The following is a 20,914-nucleotide window of genomic DNA, read 5'->3' on the forward strand; positions in this document are numbered from 1 at the left end:
CTTCAGCCTAGCCCAAGGAGATGAGGTGGGGGGGTGGAGAGGGGGAGAGGGCTGTGTGGCCAGGCCCCTCCAGATACATGGCTTTCTTGGTAGGCTCCCTGAAAGCTGGTCCACAGAAGTGCTGACCACAGCTAAAATACCAACTGACTGTCTGTCCTTCCTGGGCCCCCACTGGGCCACCAATGTAAAAGTAAACCCAGCCTTTACCGAGCACCTGCTGTCTAGCCTGCATGAAGAGGCCAAGATGATGCCTGCAGAAGATGCCATTCATCTGGGGAAGCAAGGATCCTGAGTCACCAGAAACAGTGACAGGCCATCACTTAGGACAACACTGTGGGGTGTTATAGTCCCTACAGCACATCTTATGGTAGGAGAAGGAGGGCCCAAAGAATGGAAGGAGCTGACATCACCTCAGTCAAGGGAGGAGGCGCCCATGGTTCTCCGATGGGCCTCTCAAGCTGAGCAAATTCAGTAAATGTCACTGTAGTCAGCGTGGAGTGGGGAGCAGTGTGACGGGCTAGGAATACCATCTCACCTATACAGCGTTTGCAGGTGGGTGGCAGGGAGTAGGTAAGGGCTCCCCGGGCACGGATGGGAACGTCTCAGGCCTCTGACATGGCGAGGAGCTCATTGAAAGCAGCACAAAGGCCACACAGACCTGAGCACCTCAGGCATGGACCCTTGTGCTCATAGCAAGGAGGATGAGGCGACTCGAATGAAAGTGGTCTCTGGTCTGCAAGAGAGATACCGGGCATCTGCTATGTATGGACCACAGACAAGACACCGCCAGCCTAAGACGTGGTGATTGCACTGGGTCGGGTTTTCAGCAATCCCTGCAACCACTGCTGGGGGAGTGGGGGTGGGGGTTGGGGGGGGGGGAAACATGACAAACAGCTCAGAGTGACCCCTTTGCAAGGTCTAACCACTTGGTGGTGGGTGTCAGCCAGGCGAGACCTCCAGATCACCAGGACTTCAAACAGGGAAGGTGTCTGCTCCGGAACCCCAACTTTTTCACGCAACTCTCTTCATCCTGGGAAGCCACTATCCAAGATGAGGTGTCCCAGGGGGTATGTGGACTGTTCTGGTCTACCTCATGTCCTCTTCAAGCTCGGCCTGGAAGTAGTATTTGTGTGTCACTTCCATTCCCGTTTCACTGGCCAAATCCAGTCATGCGACCATGCCTGCCGAAGATCCTGGGAGGCTGAAGACAGGGATCCCAGTCGACCAAGCCATGGAAGAAGACTTCATGAGGAAAAGTTAGACTTGAAGCCAGAAATAGAAAGAAGCCGACTCAAGGGTGTAGCGGCCCCAGAGCGTGTGTCGGTACCGAACAATCCCCACAGAGGCAGGTGCCTGGCTCACTGCCCAAACGCGCTTCCAAAGGGAGAATTTGGAAGCTTATTTCGCAGAGAAGGTGGGTTTGGAGCAGGATGTGGGCTTGGCCAGGTGCAAAATGTATTTATTTATTTTTAAAGATTTATTTACTATTATGTATACAGTGCTCTGCCTGCATGTACACCTGCAGGCCAGAAGAGGGCGTCCGATCACATTACAGATGGTTGTGAGCCACCATGTGGTTGCTGGGAGTTAAACGCAGGACCTCTGGAAGAGCAGTCAGTGCTCCTAACCTCTGAGCTGTCTCTCCAGCCCCAGGTCTAGAATTTAAACACAACTCTGACCCCTGGTCTTCCTCAGCACCAGACAGTAGCAAAGTCTGGACCATTCATTGTGCGCTTTTTGGTCCTTAAGGACAAGAATCCCCAACAAATGAGGTGTTACTACCTGCCTCAGCTCCCTGTGGTGTCTGGACAATCTCCCATGGCAAGTGCCTGTGGCTGGCTCTTCCAGGAGAGAGGCTGGGGTTGGGTCCATCTGGGTGGACAGAGAGAAGTGAATGGGGCAAGGTGGGAGTCAGTCCTGTCTGCTGAGCCCCAATTTTCCTGACCATCTCTGAGCAGCAGCTGATGTGTTTCTGCCTTCAGGCTCACCTTTTAGAGATGCTCTGAGCACCAGAGTTTCCATGAAGTTGCATTTGGCCTATAAACTAAAAATGCAGTGGGTTGTAGAATTATTATAAATATTTAATATTGATTCATAAGATTATTAATGCAGTGGTTCTTATTTAACCCACTATTATATAAATTAGATATAGACACCTATTAGGATTTTAGTAACCCTAAAGTACTGGGACTGGGCAGACCTAAAACCCCTAAACTTCCTTGTAATCTCCCAGCCATACATCCCACCGAAAATTCCCAAAAACACTTGCACCTGCTCCATTTGAGCTGCTTTTCTCCATCCTCAGAGCAATCCTCAGAGCAAGCTCTTCCCAGCCACATGCTTCTTGTTCAAGTTAACTCAGGACATCTCCTTCCTCCTTCCTCCCTCCTCCCTGCACCTCTCTCTGTCCTGCCACTCCTATACCCTCCAAGCCCACCTACCTTAGCTCCCCTTACCTCTTTTCTGCCCAGCCCAGGGATAAGCAATTTTATTGACCAATCAGGGATAGCTTGGGAAGCAAAGTTACAACAGCATCACTTGGTGGTGTATGTGAGCATTTGCTCATAGAAAAGAAAAGACTTCAAGGGACAAGCAACTAACACTTGAATGTGCAGTAGCTCCAGACCGACCAGGACAGCATTGAGAATCCCAGGGGAGTATGATGGGATGCTGGGATAAGCAATGCCCTGACACCCCTCCCCCAGGACCCAAGAAGCATGATCACTGCCTTGGCTACGGAGGGGGGGAGGGTCTTTTGGTTTCCCAGAATGCCAGTGGTTTCTCTTGGTGGGGGCTGGTCCCCCCCCCCATAACACAGACACACACACACCAGTACCCCCACTTTCGATTTGTTTTGTTTGTTTGTTTTATTTTTGTTGTTTTGTTCTGTTGTTTTTAGAGTGCTTCCCAGAGGAACCAGAGAAAAGGCCTTGGGCAGATTCCCAGGAGGCCTCCTCTCTGGTCCCTCCCTGGAATGGTTTGACTGCCTGGAGAGTTTCAAGAGTGAGAGTGGGAAGCTAATTCTGTCTCTTTGCTTGTCCAAGTGAAGAAGAGTGGCAAGCGCCAACCCCCTGAGGGGCCGAACAGTCTGTGCCAACCCTGCAAAGAAGCCTTGGGTCCTGGGAAATGACCCAGTTGCCAGGCTGGAGGTTCCTCCCAGCCCCAAAGAGAGGCAGATCGGGCGTGGGTGCCAAGCTCGGGGAGGCATCAGACCTCAGCCCGGTGTGGCCCTGGTCCAGGGGAGCAGGCTGTCTGGCTGGGCCAGTGGTCAGGAATTCAGTCCTGTGGTCACCAGTAGCTTCCAGGGACCAAATACTTTGAGAATAAGCTGATGTCTGAAGAGACCCAACAGAAAGCCCCGGGCTGACTCCGGAAGTCACTGCTAGACCCCTTGCTCGTCCTACCTGAGAGCCCTATCCCACAGAAGGCCGTTTCCCCCTCTGTGGTGTTTCTATCTGATGGAAGAGACGAACGAAACAAGCCCAGGCCACATGGAACAGGAGCTGAGGTCCTCAGAGAACAGCTCTGGGTGGCTGGGAGCGGAGAGAGGAGACCGTGGCTCATGTTGGGCCTCAAACCTGAGGAACATTTCTCTGATTCTTGGGATATGGGGCAGAACTAGGCTATAGGACTTCTCTCTACACACACACACACACACCCGGCTTCAGGCAAAGCCCAAGGCGACAAATATCCGCTGACGCAGAAGGAAGGCTGGAACTGCTCCCGGACACGTCTTACTAAGTCCCCAAACATTCCTAGGGGCCTTGGAGTGCAGCTCAGTTGGCGGACTGCTTGTCTAGCGTTGGGTTTGATCCCCAATCCTGAAGAAAAAAAAGGGCGTGGTACATGCTTTTCTTTCCAGCCCTTGAGAGATGGATGCAGGAGAATCAAAAGCTATGTAAGGAGCTTGAAGTTAGCCTAAGATATGACACGAGACCCTGTATCAAAACTAGTAACAAAAGGCATTCATTAGATCCCCGAGGTCCACATAGTAGGAGAGAACCAGTTCCCTTGAATTACCCTCTGACCTCCACCCGTACCCCATGGACACGCGCATGCGCACACGCAATAGCTGGATCAGTGTAACCCGTTTTTAAAACCAACACACGCCAGACGTGGTGGCGCACACCTTTAATCCCAGCACTCCGGAGGCAGAGGCAGGCGGATCTCTGTGAGTTCGAGGCCAGTGAGGTCTACAAAGAGAGTCCAGACCAACCAAGGGTACACAAAGAAACCCTGTCTCTGGAAAAACAAAAACAAAACAACCTGGCTCCACAGGCATCTTCATGGGGGAGGGCCTTTGCAGAGTGGGACTGAGTAATTCTTCACATTCCCGGAGCAGCTGGGCCTCACCTGTTCAAAACTCCAGCTATTCCCCTCCCCCCTCCCCTCTCCCCCCTCCCCCCTTGCCCCCAACCCCATCCCTCCCCACCTCGGCCCTACCCCTCCTAGCAGAGCCAAAGCTCAGGTGCCCGCCTCAAATTCCCAGCTTTCAGGCCCACCATGAACCCAGAATGCTCTATAGGAAATGGGAGGCCCTGGGATGGGGGGAGGGGGGTTGCTGCAGGGGGCGGGGCGGGGCTGTCTGACATAGGAGCTATGGAAGAAAGGGTTTACTTTGGCCCACGGTTCCAGGGACAGCCCATCATCACTGTGGGGAGGTCGAGGAAGCAGGACCCTGAAGCGGCTGATGACATTACACCTGCAGTCAGAGCCACAAATGCGTGCACGCTAGAGCACAGCTCAACCTCGGTTTCATACAGGCCGGGAGCTCCTACCTAGTGAGTGGTCCCGCCCACAGTTAAAATGGCGCTACCCGTACTGAACCATAACCCACAGGAATACTTCCTTCTCGTGGTAGCTTGGTACCTCGTGGTCCTGTCTTGGTAGCAATTAGCATTCGTGGTTACAGGAAGGAGTCCAAAGCACCGGGGTCTAATCTGGGCTCAGCTACCTCCCCTGCTTGAGGCTGAGTGAACATCCAGTGGGCCCGACCTAAAGAAAGCACAGTAAGGTTAAAGCGGCGACATGATGCCTGTGGTTCTCACAGCCCCGCCACTCCCCGCCCCCCCTGCCCCCCGCCCCCCCCCCACAACCTGATAGTCCCTCAGGATACCGGGATCATGCCTTAGCCTGGCCTATAGTGGCGACATCCTTCGAGTCATGACAGGCTCTGACTGTAATATGGTAAGATGAGGCTCCGAAGACCCCGTCATGAGACACAGGGGTGAGGAGAGACCTCAAGAGAGGGCAGTTGTGGAGTCCCCAGCAAGGTGAAAGGTGCTTCCAAGAAAGCAGGGTTGTAGTCCTTTAGTGCCTAGTGGGGCTAACCCAGCATCCTTGGCCCTGAGAAGAAGCCCTTTTGACACTCACATGTCCCTGTGGTTTGGGACGAGAAGAAACAGAGATGACCCCTTGGAAGGCAGAGCTGGGAATGACAGCTATCACACTGCTGGGATACGGCTCTCCGAATGGGGCATGCCCAGCGTGGACAGGAAGCTTGAGTAACAGGGCTTGTGTGTGTGTGTGTGTGTGTGTGTGTGTGTGTGTGTGTGTGTGTGTGTGTGTATGATTTTATTAGGATGACTTATAAGCTGTGGTCCAGCTAATCCAACAATGGCTGTCCACCAATGGAAGGTCCAAGAATCTAGTAACTGTTTGGTCCATAAGGCTAGATGTTTCAGCTGGTCTTCAGTATACACCCGAATGCTGAGGAAGTAGGCTCTCGTGCCAAAAAAAAGAAGTGGATTTGCCAAAGCAGGCCAAGAGAGAGCACTCCTTTCTTTTATGCCCTTTATATAGGCTGCCACCAGAAGGTGTGGCCCAGAGTAAAGGTGGATATTCCCTCCTCAAAAGATCTGGATTAAAAGTGGGTCTCTCCACTTCAAATAATTTAATTAAGGAAAAAAAAATCCCTGACAGGTGTACCAAGCCTCTTGGGTTTTAGCTAATTCCAAATGTAGTCACATTGACAACCAAGAACAGCTACCACCCAGGAGGCTGCCTGGTCAAGACACACCATGCAGCTCTGTTGAGATAAGAGGCAGATCTCTAAGCTGTGTGACCAATGGTGTGTAGTGTAGTTTTCAGAATTGGTCTCCGTGGACACCTGGACTCACATGCACAAACTCACACACATGCATACACATATTTACATAATTAAAAATAAAACTAATTGTTTTCAAAAAGAAAAAAAAAACAGTATATTGACAGAATCAAGCTGAGAATCATATGATCTTCCCAATACATGCTGTGACTAGGGATGGCGAGAGACTCAGGCAGCTTAACTAGCGTCTGCGTACGACAAAACTCTAGGTCACGTGATGCTAAATGGGGAAGAATTGAGAACATTCCCCTAAGATAAGCAAGACAAGGCATCCTATTTTTCCACTTCCAGTCAGTATAGGGCTTGAGTTCTCTACCAGGTAATAAGGCAATAATAATAATAATAACAATAACGATAATAATAATATAGGAAAGGAAGATGCCCAACAACTCTACTCCCTTATGATAGCCAAGTAATCTTCCATTATATGACTAGACAATAGTGTATCTGCCCACTACAGCTGATGGAGACTTGAGGACAGTATCTGCTTGCTGTACTTGCCTCCTCGAGACCAGACACTCTGTGACAGTTGAACATCTGGTACAGCCTGACTTCTTCCTACTGTACCCTATTTTCCTAGTTACTTTCCCTTCTATGGCCCAAGTGGAGCTTCTGAGCAAGAAAAGCCACAGCGTGTCGCTAAATGTTCCAGACTTCACCCCAGCATTCCTGACATTGTGGTCAGGGTCACTAGCAGGGGTGTCCTGGCCTCTGTAGGACACCCAACAGCACCCCTGTCCTCACCCAGCTAGCTGCCTTTCACAGTTTGACCATGAAAAACAACCACTGGATTTTATGGAATGTTTCCTAAGGAGCTGAGTCACCCTGTTGGGAACACTCGGTCTTCAAGCCACTTTTACATTTTTTCTTTGCAACAACTCAGAGCTGTGGGAGCGTGGGAGTTTACACGAGCCCACGTCTTCGTGGGCCCACGTCTTTGACTGCCTGGCCCCCAGTTAGTGGAACTGTTTGAGAAGGATTAGGGGGTGTGGCCTTGCTGGAGGAAATGTGGCATGAGAATGGTCTTTGAGGTTTCAAAACTACACAACTTCTGGGTGTGGTGGCGTACGCCTTTAATCCCAGCACTCAGGAGGCAGAAGCAGGCAGAGCTCTGTAAATTGGAGGTCAGCCTGGTCTACAGAGTGAGTTCTAGGACAGTCAGAGGTTTGCAGAGAGGCTCTATCTCAAAAAAAAAAAAAAAAAATCCCCGGGAGGGGGCTGGAGAGTTGGCTCAGAGATTAAGAACACTGACTCTCTTCCAGAGGTCCTGAGTTCAAATCCCAGCAACCACATGGTGGCCCACAACCATCTACACTGTGATCTAATGCTCTAATGCCCTCTTCTGGCCCGCAGGTGTACACGCAGGCAGAGCACTGTATACATAATAAATTTTTTAAAAATTCTTTTAAAAAAGACTGGGAGTCAGCATTGTTTGCTGCACATGCCTGTAGAAACCGAGGTCCAGGAAGCTTTATGGCCTCCAGGAGGTCAGCAGACCCAGGAGCATGAGCCTCTCTCTCTCTCTCTCTGTTCCAGGGTAGGGATCTCTAATCTTCCAAAAGGTCTCACACTGTTCAGGCTTCCATGCTTCCCTCCCTCCTGGTGAGATACCCAGTGTCTGCAGAATTTTCTAGCAACACCCGCCCCCCCCCTCCCCCCCCCCCCCCAAATCCTTATCATTCCTTTCATTTTTCAAGGCTCACAAGACAAAGGACATAAGCAGTTGCAGAAGACACACGCTGTGCTCAATCCCAGGCCACTGCTGAGATGTAACCGGATCCTGGGAAGAGGACTTGGGTCCGGGCAACACCCCAGGCTGGGGCTCAGTGTGAGCCTAGGCTGCACACTCCAAGTGCCACACTGGAGTGCAAGTGCCTCGGCTTCTTGCTGGAGCTGGGCAGGCAAGGGTCTAGCCCAGCCCAGCCTTCTTTACAATGCTAGACTTTAACGGCCGGCTGTCTGCTCTGTGTGGGATGCCGAATGAAGAGAAGCCATCTTGGCTGTCCATCCTGACCAGCTGAGGGCTGGGAAGGAGGTTGGACAGGGGCGGGAGGCCCTCTGTACCTGGCTGAGACTCTAAGTCTTGATTCAGTGGGACCTTGAGCTTCACCTTAACTTCAACTTGACCTTTCTAAGTCCCAGCTTCCTCTTCTGAAGGATGGAGCCCCTGAGAGAAAAATCAAAAGAGAAATATAAATATTACAAAGTCCTGCTTTTATTTATTTATTTTTTTTCTTGAGACAGGGTTTCTCTGTGTAACAGCTCTGGCTGTCCTGGAACTTGCTCTATAGTCCTGGCTGGCCTTGTACTCGTGCAGATCCACCTGTCTCTGCCTCCCAAGGGCTGGGATTAAAGGCATGTGCCACCACCGCCCAGCCACAAAATCCTGCTTTTAATCCCTGGCCTTGTGTCTGTGTGAAGAAGCCATCTGTGTAAAGACTGGCACTTGCCATGACTCATCATCATCTTCATCTGGCCCAACCTGGACACTTCCTGCCATGTCTCAGCCATGCCATTGCCTTAGCTGCCGGAATCTGAAACAGCTCTCAGCCCAACTGCAGCAGGAAGGACAAGCAGGTGGACACCTAATGGCCTTCTGGGACTTTCTATGATTAGAGTGTGCTGGCCTCAGTCTTGCCTGTCCATTGTGGGGAGTTGTAAAGTATGTTTCTTCTATTCTCTTTTTCCCTCCCTCCCTCTGCCATCTATCTATCTATCTGTCTGTCTGTCTGTCTGTCTGTCTGTCCATCTTTCTTTCTTTCTTTTCTTTCTCCTTATTTTTCTCTGTCCTCTCCTTCCCACTCCAAGGCCAGGGCCAATGCTAGTAGCTTGGTAGGACTAAGGAAATGGCTCAATAAGAGCACTGCTGTGCAAGCGTGTGGACCCAAGTTAAAAAACCCCAGTACCGCCGGGTGTGGTGGCGCACGCCTTTAATCCCAGCACTTGGGAGGCAGAGGCTGGTGGATCGCTGTGAGTACGAAGCCAGCCTGGTCTACGAAGTGAGTCCAGGACAGCCAAGGCTACACAGAGAGACCCTGTCTCGAAAAACCAAAAAAAAAAAAAAAAAAAAAAAAAAAGCCCAGTACCCATGTAAAAAATCAGGATTGGTTAAGGGCCTATCATGATGGCAACCGTGGGCAGATGGGATAGAGACAGGAGGCTCCCTTGGGATTGCTGGCTACCAAGCTAGCTCAGTTCTCAGCAAGACATCACAAGACACTAAAGCAAGAAAGGATTAGACGGCACCCAGGTCTTCCTTTACCTTTTGTATGTGTGTGAATGCGTACATACAGAGCCCCTTACAATGTACCCAGAACCCTGCCCAGCTCCTGCAGGGTCAGTCAGAAAAGCATGATGCTCTTTACTCAGGCTTAATTCCCATTGGTTACAGAGGGCTTGGGCTGAGTCCCTTGTGAACATATAAACCAATGACAATATCAGAGGATGCTCTGATAGACAAAACCCCAGTCTTGTGTTCTGTCCCTTGCCACCCATGGTCTGAGAGTTGGAGACAGTGAGTTCCTTGACAAGGAAAGGGTGACAGGATGCTAGGGAGCACAAACAGTAGCTGTCACCAGGATGGCCAGTGGTGGACCCCCTGACTTGCCCCTGGGCCTTGGGAGTGACAGCTGGCTGAGGTCCTGACAAGCAATCTAGAGTTCCCAGGACTTGGACTGACTGGCAGTTGGCTAGCAAGGTGACAGGCAGTTGGCAGGCTCCTAAAGACGGGCAGCCAGTTAGCATCCTGGTGGGCAGTTGGCAGTGTGGTGGTTGGCAGTAGACCCAGCCTGTCTGTCATCCCATCACTGCTGCCCTAAGGAAGAAAGAGAGAGGGGAGTCCCTCACCTTTCCACTCCCAGACTGTCACTTGGCATCTAGTCCACTGGTGGCCCTGGGAACAGCTTTTCGTACTACCCAGAGAAAAATGGAGGCTTCCTGGACTCTAAACAAGCATTTTCCCCTTGTTTGTTAGCAACTGCCGCTGCCTAGCAGAGCAAGAGACTGGGGCCCGCGGTGTCATCTGGGAGCCATGGGTGAAGACATTCTGGGAAGAGCCCTGAGTCATCTTGCTCATGCGGTGGAGGTGACTTGGGTTTGTTCATTATTTCTGAAATTTTTGTTCCCAGGAGCAGAGGTCAGCCTTGAAAATAACCTCTGTTCGGATGTGTGTTAGGTGGGGAAAAGGAATGATTCCAAAAGACGTGTGTGTGTGTGTGTGTGTGTGTGTGTGTGTGTGTGTGTGTGTGTGTGAGAGAGAGAGAGAGAGAGAGAGAGAGAGAGAGACAGACAGACAGACACACACACACACACAGAGACAGACAGACAAAGAGACACAGAGAGACAGAAAGACAGAGACAGAGAAAGAGAGAGGGAGGGCAGAGGGACAGGGGGAGGGAGGCAAGCAGGCAGACAGGCAGACAGGCAGACAGAGGTGCTAGGGCAGGAAAGCTCCATGGAAGAAGGAAAAGGTCAGAACAGCTGGAGAGAGGACCATGACCACAGATGGAGACCAACTGAGAGGAGCCGGGAAGGGATTTAAAACCACAAAGAGAAGGAGAAGGAGACAGGGCAGGGCCATAAACCAAAACCCTGCCTTAGACAAGTGCTGGCTTCTAAATAAAACTGACTGTGAGGAAACTTTAAAACCAGCAGAGGGAGGTGACCCTGGGCAGGACTGGGAGTTGCCTAAAACCAAAGGGGACTGCATGACCATCATGGATGTGGCCCAGCTCATCTGCACCAAGACCCAGGCTGAGAACAAGGCTGAGAGGAGGAAGAAGGTCCCACAGCTGGATGGCTGGAGGCCGACAGCAGCGCAGCGCTGGGTAAGCCGCTCAGGGTTGGCTAGTTTGTGACTGTAGTGGAGGACGCAGTCACTGCTTCTAGACACGGAAGAACGGGTCCATTCCCAGGGGCCTTCGTGCGCTGCGACAGCAGGGCGATGCTCATCCCTTCCCACAGGGTCTCTTTCTTACCTTCTCTTGTGGTGGCCCGAGGCCCCTATCTGACAGACAGAGAACTCCAGGATTCAGGGAGTAGCCATAGGGCAGACCCGCACTGGAAAAGGAAGTAGTGTTTGTCCCTGTAGACTTGAGCCTCTGAGGCTGCCTTTCCTTTGATACCACACCGGCTACTGAGATGGGACCACCCTGCTATGACTGAAGACTCTAGTGAGGCGGGCGGGGGGGGGGGGGGCTAGTCACCTGAGCTTGGCTGGTGTCTTCCCAAGTCCCCTCAGCTCTCCCCTCTCCCCATGCCCCCTCCACCCACCCCCCACCCACCATCCTCCAGCCCTCTCCACAGCCATCCTCTGCCTCATCCCCACCATGCATCTCAGAAATTCTTTCCAGAATACAGATCCGAATACCTGGCTCCCTGCTTGGAGCTCTCAATAGCTCACCATTGCCTGAAGGATAGGTCCTTTCTAAGTCAGTCCAGACAACAAAGGCTCCACAAATTTTACTGAATGATCTTCCAGAATGGGAGAGAAAAAAAAAAGAGTCTCTGGGACAAAGGATAGAAGGAAACCTTTCATTCTTGTCAACAAGTGGACATATGGAGTCTCCAGACACAAAAGATCTGGCAGACCCAGGTTTGCAGAAGGCGTTATTGACACGCTTTGCTTGTTGAGGGGAGCACGGAGGGAAAGCTAGGTACATTTCTATTTATTGTAGTATACATAGGCTTTAGTTAAGATTCCCATGGTGGGACATTACACAGCACTGACAACCAATGGGTTCCTGCCATACACACTGATACGGATAAGGCTCACAAACACAGTTGTTGAGCTAACGGAACCGGAGACAAAAGAAAGCCTTCTGCTTGGCAGGATTCGATTCACACAGGAAGTTCAAAACAGGTCTAGTGGTTCTATTTGGGGTTGGCATGGCTAAGAGGCGGGAGGGGGTAGTCTTCCGTGGCTGGGAGTACTTGGCTTGATGATCTGAGCAGCCCCCCACCCCATGTGACACTGACTGAGCGCTGTGCTTAGGACTGACTGGGCTCACTGCAAAAAGCAAACAAGCAGAAATCTTCATTCACCGAGATTAGGAATACCCTGCTGTTGCCGAAAAGAATGAGCCGTCTGGCCGTGGCGGTGCACGCCTTTAATTGCCGCAGAAGAACTCTGGCTTCAAATCTCAAAAGCCCACTTTGGGGGGGTGGGCACTGAGGAGACGACTCAGTGGGTACAGGGCTTGCTGTCCAAGCGCGAGGACCTCAGCCAGCCGCAGTGGGGCTCGTCTCAGTGCTGGGGAAACTGCAGGGTCCCTGCGGCTCCCTGGCCAGCCAGCCCAGCCAAAACACTCCAGGTTGGGTGAGAGACCCTGTCTCAAAAAAATAAGGTGGAGAGTGATCGGATGAAAATAGGCCCACAGGAAGTGGCACTATTAGGAGGTGTGGCTTTATTGGAGGAAGTGTGTGGCCAGGAGGCAGGGGGCGGGGCGCGAGGGGAGGGGGCGGGGCTTTGAGGTTTTCAGAAGCTCAAACCAGACTCAGTGTCTCTCTGGCTTCCTGCTGCCCACAGATCCAGGTGTAGAGCTCTCAGCTCCCTCTCCGGCACCATGTCTGCCTGCGGGCTGCCATGCTTCCCACCATGATGATAGCAGACTAAACCTCTTGTCTCTTCACAGCAATAGAAACCCTCAGACAACAGCCAATGCTGACCTCTGGTCTCCACACACAGGCATGCACACGTACACATACAAAAACATATACCATACACATACACACAAACAGAGAAGGGCTACAGAGAGATGTGTACCCCATGCCTGCGAGGTCCTCTTCACTACCATAACGAGCTGGGCACTGGCCACATGCACCTGTGCACCCACAAGCCAGAGCAGAGTGTCTAGGCAAGACCTCTGAGGCTCAGAGGTGGTGGGGACAGGACAATCTGTCCCTTATCTATCTTTATTTTACTGGTTCCTGGGAACATGAGACTGTCATGGCTGCCGGACGGGTCCCTACGAGAGCATAAAAGCGAGTCAGGAAGGTGTCCTAGTTTGCTCATTATTGTGAGAAACACCATGACCAAAGTCAGTTTGGGGAGGAAAAGGTTCATTTGCCTTACACTTCCAGGTCACAGTCCACCACTGAGGGAATCACAGCAGGGGCTTAAGCAGGAATCGAAGCAAGTGACCGCAGAGGCACACTGCTCCCTGGCCTGTACCCTCTCACACCAATTAGCAATCACGAGAATGCTCCACAGATATGACCCCAGGCCACCTGATGGACACAGTTCTCCAGGTGAGGCTCTCTTCCCAGTTTTGGTCGAGCTGGCAACAAAGATTAGCTGTCACAGGAGGTAAGTCGGAGCAGGCCACACTGCGGCAGTGGCACAGTGACCTAGGCCCTGTCAGTAACAAGGAGACTGAAGGTGGTGTCTCAGCTTCCCAGCTTGTCCCCTTGTCACAGCCTGCAGGAAGAAGAGTCATTACTGCCAGGACTGCACACGTCCCCCTTTCATGGTGTGTGAAAGAGCAAGGGCTGGGCCAACCGGATGACTTAGGGCAAAGCCGCACTAGCTATCAAGGCTGACTCGCTGAACTCAGGCCAAAGATCCCACATGTCAGAAAGAGAAGCCAGCTCCCATGAGTTGTCTCCTGACCTCCACACATATGTTGTAGCATGCACACACTCACCACGTACTGTGGTGATAAATAGAATAAAGACAAGGCGTGGTGGAGAGGGAGAGAGAGAGAGAGAGAGAGAGAGAGAGAGAGAGAGAGAGAGGCACTGCGACACAGATGGCTCTACAGGGCCTGCTCTCAGCCATCAAGGACAGATGGAAATCACAGAAGCTGTCCCAGGGTCCGGGAAGGAGGCTGGCTTTCCGTCTGACACCAGGCCCATGCGTCCAGCTGCAGCCCTGGGCCAGGATGACAGATGGCCATGAAGGAAAGGTCACTGTCTCCGGGGCCATTGTTATTTGGCGAAGGCAACGGGTGGGACATCTTGTACGGCTTGGTTGGATGTCTGGCCTTTGAGGCCCCAGACCTTGTGGCAACTGGACTTTATTTTGGTTACTAAAGATGCAGAGAAGACCTCAGCCATAAATAACTGCTGTCCAGGCAACCAGGACTCTCCCCCAGGCAGCCTGAGGGCCCCAGGCTGCTTCAAGGCCAGTGTGTCCCTGCCTGGCCATAGGCAGGCTGAGGGTTAGTGGCGGCCCAGGAGCCCAGTGGGGAGGCGGGGGCGGGGGAGAGTCAAGGGGTCTCGGGCCTGGGTTCAGAGTGAGGTTAGCCAAATAGTGGATAAATTAAGCGAAGGAAACAGACAGCTCCCCTCGCGGCGAACTTTTCACCCAGCTAACCTGCTCCTCACCCACTCTCAGGTGGCGGTGGCGGCTCCCACCTCGGGGCTGTCACCTCTCCTGGGGGGATTGTCACCTGCCTCCTTTCCGAGTCCCCACCCCCACAGGCCCAGGTGAGAATCTGAGTTTGAAGGCCCCAGGCGGGAGCAGCTGCCACACTTTACTCAGTGGGTTTCCCTCCCGCCCCCTCCCCCAAGTTCATGGTGGGGCAGGACAGACGTCCTTGGCTCCTACTCACCCCAGGATAGGGCCAAACGAAACAGGTGGGCTGTCTCATTTGATGTGTGGCATCTTCCGAGAGCTCAAGCCCCAGCCTTCCCAGGCTTCCAGCTTCTCCACCCTCTGAGGCCACCCACTTTCTTCCTGAGCAGGGGAAGGGCCCGCCCTAAGATGAGGCACAATAGTCCTAGATGTGAGATCCTGACACATACAGGCTTGTCCTCAGACAGCAAGTCTCCCTGTCCTATTTCTGCCAAAATAGCCTCCCGAGTCACCAGGCCACAGAATCTGTGCCAAGGGAGGGCATGTGTGTCAGGGCAACCTAGCATTATAGGGTCTTCCTGGGAAGAAGGGAGGGAGGCGTGCCAGTCAACCTCCATCATCAGTTTTACTGGATTTAGGATCACCATGGAAACCGCACCTCTGGGCGTGCCTCTGAGGATGTTTCTAGAAAGGTTTAGCTGAGTAAGGAAGACCCACCCTGAACGCGATCAGCATTATCCCAGGACTGAAGAGAAAGGAAGAAGCAAGCTGAACACCTGCATGCGTCAGCCTCTGCTTCTTGACTTCAGGTGTGATGTGACCAGCCACCTCCCACCCCCCCACCCTCCACCATGCCTTCCCTGCCTCGACAGGCTGTGCCCTGAGCTGAAATAAACCCATCTTTCCTGACGTTGCCTCAGAGGGTTTTTTGTCACAGTAACGAGAGGGTCTGCAGAAGAGCCGAAAGAGGCCCTAGGCCCAACCCCAAGGTCCCCACTCTTCCCTCTCACTGTCTCATCATCAGTGTGTCCCCCCCCCAACCCCACACCAGCCTACATTCATGATGGCCCTTGGAGGATTTGCATGACTTCAAGGCACAAAGTGAGTGGGCATGGGGCAAACGGTGTGCACATCCGGACTCTGGAACATGATGGACTGACTCATCAGAGTCAGGTTGCGGGGACCGTGGCTGGGTGACTACAGCCCTAGTGACAGGCTATGTGAAGAGAGTGGTCCGGGCTAAGTGAGGAGTTGGCCAGGCCTGCTTATCCAGAGGTAAGGGGCAGAGGCTGAGGCCAGAGTCATGGACTTGGCTTTTCAGCCTCGTCTTTCAGCCTTGGGCTTCTTTCCTGCCATCCACCTCAATCTCTCTGACAGGTCTTCCTCTCATCTTCCAACCACTGGGAGAGGGTGGCTGTCAGGATCGATAGCCCTGGCTCTGCCACTGGCGTTTGTGACATAGACACTTCTGACCCTGAGCACAGTTCAGTCTTCTGTGAACCGGAGACTCAGCCCCAGTCTTCCCGGGATGGGGAAGAAAGGCAGCACACAACTGCCCGGGACATCCTGGTCCCTGCAATAGATGGAAGAAGAAGGCTAAAGACTCAGCTTGGGGCTGGGAGGAAAGTGCAAGTGTCTGGCTGCCATTTTTTCACAGCGAAAGACATCCATATGCAGCCAGCATACCTGGAGCACATGAAAGCCTGAAATCTACGGTCGCAGCCGTGGCCTGGAACTTTCTTCCATCCCTAGGGATGCTCCCCGGTGCTAGCAGGCCTGAGATCTTCATAGGAAAGAAGGTCCTGTCCCTCCCTCTCCCTGCCCCCTCCCATCTGATGTCCCTAGTTCTTTGATGGAAGGCTCTGAGACTATCTGTGCCTCTGTGGAACAGAGAGCCATCTGCCTCATCTCTCTAGTCAGGGGTGAGAAAATATAGAGGGTAAGGCCACTCTGGTTGGGTTCCTGAGTGAGGCAGCACAGCACAGACTAGCCTTCTTATCTCTGTGCTCATCTCCCGTAGGCCTGGGGACAGGACCTGTCGGGAGGGAGGCTGCTTGTCACCTGACACCCACAGGCCATTGCTATGAGCTGGGGTTGCAAGTGGCTTTTGGACAGAGTGCAATGGTTTCTGGGTTTCGTCTTGGGATTTCATAAAGCATTACTGTTCCCCCTACTCCGCTCCCTCATGTGAGCGGAACTCTGCATCTCTGACTAAACCCATGGTGCCCACGAACAGCCCCAAGGCTTTTCGTATACTAGGCAAGTGGGTGGTCCTACCACTGAGCTCCGCCCCCAACAGAGTACTCCCAAGGCTAAACCTGAAGCTCAGTCATTAGCCTGCTTGCCAGCATCCCGGAAGCCCTGGGTTCACTCCCCAGTGCAGGAAGTGGGAGGCAGAGGGATCAAGGTCATCCTCATCTACGTGAGACCCTGACTTGAGAACAGCCAAGTGAATGTTGAAATGCCTTGAGTCATGGCTTGCCTCTCACAGCATCCAAGAGGCTCTTCCTAGCCCACCTCATTAAAGACTTGCTAGTTCAGAACGTTCTCAGTTCAGATGTCAGGTGAATGAAAGGGGGTGGGGGAAGGAAGGAGGGAGAAGCAGTCTCACGTTAACCTTGGGTGACTCTTTGGAAAGTGCGCCTTTAAAAGAAAATAATGGGCCATGTTGGGGGTGGGGCAGATCAGTGTGTAAAGAAAGCACTTCCCAGGCAAGCACAAGGACCAAAGTTCAAGTCCCCAGCACCCACCCCAAAGCTGGATCTGTAATCCCAGTGCTCATACGGTGAGATGGGAGCAGTGGAGTGAGCCCTTTGAAAGCTCAGGAGCCAACTAGCCTGGCACACACAACAGAAAAGACACTGGAGATGATGCTTGTCTCAAACAAGAACCAACACTCGAGCTTCTCCTCTGACCCCCCCCCACACACACAGTGCTCACATACATGAACACATATGTGCACACACAAAGTTTTTTTTTTAAGTCAGCCATATGGTCAGCGAGGAGAGACATATTCTCTGAAGCTGGACTCGTCATCAAACAGTGGGATTTTCCCTAAACATCATGACCTTTCTGCTTCCTGTGTTTCCCACAATTCCTAGGCCAGGGGCTTCCCAGAGCAGATGGCACATCCATAGTCTCATTGTTTTAAAATATTTGTTCACTAGTATTAAAAAGATGATGCTGTGACAAGAAAGAAGGGGGAAATGAAAGCAGATATTAGGCATTCACCAATTCTCAGAGAGCCAGCGCCATTTTCCTGTCCCCACATGATCCTCACTGTCCTCCTGAGAGGATGCAAATCTGGACATGGCAACAATGTTTTTCTTTTTATACTTTTCAATTTATTGTTACTACTACCACTATTATTGTGGTGATGATGATGATGGTGATGATGGTGGTGATAATGGTGATGATGATGATGGTGATGATGATGGTGGTGATGGTGATGATGATGTATGCATACACACACACATGACCACATGTACACACACATGCTCACACACACACACGCACATACACATGCACACGCACAAGGCATACACAGACATACACACACACACTGAATTCTTTTTCATATAATATGTTCTGATCACAGTTTCCCTCCCCCAGCTCCTCTCAGATACTCCACCCCTCCACCTACCAAACTCCATGCCCCTTCTGTCTTTCTTCAGAAAACAAACAGGCAAACAAACAAAAAGAATAACAACAACAACATAAAAAAGCCCAGCTGGGCAGTGGTGGTGCACACCTTTAATCCCAGCATTTGGGAGGCAAAGGCAGGTGAGTCTCTGAGTTTGAGGCCGGCCTGGTCTTCGGAATAAGTTCCAGGACAGCTAGATCTACTCAGAGAAACCCTGTCTTGAAAAACAAACAAACAACAACAACAACAACAAAAAGAAAAGGAAGAAAGAAAAGAAAAGAAAAGAAAGCCCCCCACAAAGCAATGTATGACCAAAAATTTCTACAAAAATACCATATCACTGATTTCTCTTCTGTTGGCTGCCGAGTGCTGGGCACAGGGCCTAGTTGAAAGTGTGGTTTGTGTACCCAGTGAGAATCCATTGGAGAAAGCTCTTACTTTCCTCGTAAGCAATTGCCAATTGGACAACTCCTTGGTTAGAGATGGGAGCTCCTGTCCACGTCTCTGTCAGTGCTGGGACCCTCCCTGTCTGGCTTGAACCTGTGCCGGCCTTATACAGGCTGCCACAGTTTCTGTGAGCTCAGACAGACGTGTGACAGTCCTATTGTCATTCCTCCCCTCCGCCTCTTGCAATCTTTCCATCTCCTCTTCCCCAGAGGCCTTCATACATTGTCCCCATTCCTGTATCCTTCTCTGAAGCATTTGTATCCAATATTGGAAAGCTTTGATGTCTGTTCACCACCCAACCCCAGAGATGTCCTGAGTTATGTTAGAGTTACACATACATACATACATACATACACACACACACACACACACACACACACACACACACACACACACACACACACCTCTCTATCCATCCATCAAATATTCAACAAGAGTCTATTAGATTTGAGGGCTCCAATGGTGAATAAAACATACTGGTCCCTAGACACTCGCTGACTGCTGATGGAGCTTGCCGGGTGTGCATACAGCAAGGTGGCGTTCCGTAAGGATGCAGCAAGCATCCGACACATGCTTGTCTGTCGGCTGGACCTCAGGCCGCTCTGCCTGCCTGGCTTGTTACAATGTGACTTTTAACATGTAGCATCCTTTTGGGCAGACCCTGTGGAGCTCAGCAAAGCCTGGTCCAGAATGTAACCAGGCTTTGCTGAGCTCCACAGGGTCTGCCCAGAATATAACATGGAGGCAGGGCATGGTGGTGCACCCCTTTAATCCCAGCACTTGGGATATAGACCGGTATGAGGTTGAGGCCAGTCTGGTCTACAAAGTGAGTCCAGGACAGCCAAGGCTACACAGAGAAACCCTGTCTTGAAAATAAAAACAAAAAACCCAGAATGTACCATGGTTTATTCTGTCTAGCGGGGTTGGGGAGCTCTCTGGGAGGGGGTCAGTAAGGGAAGGCTTTCAGGAAGGTGGCATGTCAAAGCGTGCTGGAGGCTGACGGAAGGAGGAAATGACTCTGGAAAAGAAGTCTCAAGACCATTCACTCCACAGACTTAGGGTTGGACACTACACCTTTGGGGCCTAACCAAAGGTCCAAAGTCTGCTTTTGTCAGTTGGCTCAGAGTTTGAGACTCAAGCCTCTGAGGCCCCATCTACCCTGCCTCATTCAGGTATGACACCTTTTGTCCAAGGAGGAGGACATCATTGCCGAAGGGCAGATGCCAGAGTCGGAGGGCCTGTGCCAAGAACCAGACGGACCACATAGAGTCCCACTGTGGCCGTGCTACTCTGTCTGACCTCGGCTGGGACTTGGCCTCCTGCCCTTCGGGAGTTCACAGAGAGGTGATATCTGTTCCCAGTGGAAAGTAGTCCCTTCCCCCTCTGGTGAGGCCTGGGTTTATAGATGAAGCTCCAAGGAATCAAACAGCTGCGACTTTTGCGACTGTCCTATTCTTGGTGTAGGGCCCTAGGGTCGGGTATGTTTCCCTGTGGGGCCCCTGCTTTCTGTGAGCTCTGGGGACTAGCTTAGAGGTCAAGTTCACCCGATGGCACCAGTGGAGCCTAGAGGAAGATTGGTGTCTTGACTACCCCAGGTGGCCCAGAAAAATGTCACAAACCATATTCTGGTTCTGAGCCTCTGGAGGTACCCCGGGGTTGTGCCTTTTTCCCCAGAAGGAAATTCCAGCCTACCACTCAGAGCCTTGGGAATAGCTCTGTGGTCTTCAGAGCCATGTCCACTTGGACTTGCTGTCTCTGCTCTGCACTACACTGGACAGATGGACATCTCTGAGCCTCAGTTTCCCCACGTGTGAAGTCAGCTTCATCTCTAAGCTGTAGGGGGCGGGCACCAGTGGAGAGCATGTGACAGGTCCTGACTGAGATGTCAGTTTGCCCTGGTACCTCCTTGGAAAGTCAGTCAAAAGGTCCAGCAAGACAGCTCAGTAGGTGACAGTGTTTGCTGACAAGCTTGACGACCCGGGTTCAATCCCTCAGAAACCATCTAGTAGAAGGAAAGAGAACTGACTTCTGCAAGTTGTCCTCTGAGTTCCACATGTGTGCCATAGCACGCAGCATGGACACACACATACACACACACACACACACACACACACACACACACGCACGCACGCACGTTCATGATATATAAAGCTAATAAAAAAAATAAAGTCAACAGAGGTGTGGGTGCTAGAGAGATGGTTATTGCCACTCAGGTAAATTGAGACCTGGCTTATAGGAGCTTGTGCTCTGACAACACTGGGCTTTGCCGACAGTCCTCATTTTAATCCTCACAAGCACCCAATGAGGAAGATACCAAATATAAGGCTTTTATGGAAGAAGACTCAGAGGCTCAGCAAGGTTGAGAAACTCACTCAGAGCTGCACAGCACACAGGCTGGACTCCCCTGTGAGCGGGCTCAGAG

The 20,914-nt window shown here is 51.8% G+C and overlaps 2 long non-coding RNA genes across 2 annotated transcripts; one reads left to right on the forward strand and one right to left on the reverse strand.

Moving 5' to 3' along the window:
• Nucleotides 1–893: 893 nt before the first annotated feature.
• Nucleotides 894–15,295, reverse strand: LOC311598987. The gene is made up of 3 exons (XR_014779734.1): nucleotides 14,659–15,295; nucleotides 4,870–4,995; nucleotides 894–2,044 (listed from the first exon to the last, which is right to left on the reverse strand). It is a non-coding gene; the product is annotated as an uncharacterized lncRNA (long non-coding RNA).
• LOC311598986 lies at nucleotides 10,216–15,311 on the forward strand. Its single transcript, XR_014779733.1, has 2 exons — nucleotides 10,216–10,932; nucleotides 13,187–15,311. It is a non-coding gene; the product is annotated as an uncharacterized lncRNA (long non-coding RNA).
• The last annotated feature ends 5,603 nt before the right edge of the window (nucleotides 15,312–20,914 follow it).

This window comes from Acomys minous (genome assembly GCF_964271855.1).
Source record: "Acomys minous genome assembly, chromosome: 6".
Lineage (NCBI taxonomy): Eukaryota > Metazoa > Chordata > Mammalia > Rodentia > Muridae > Acomys > Acomys minous.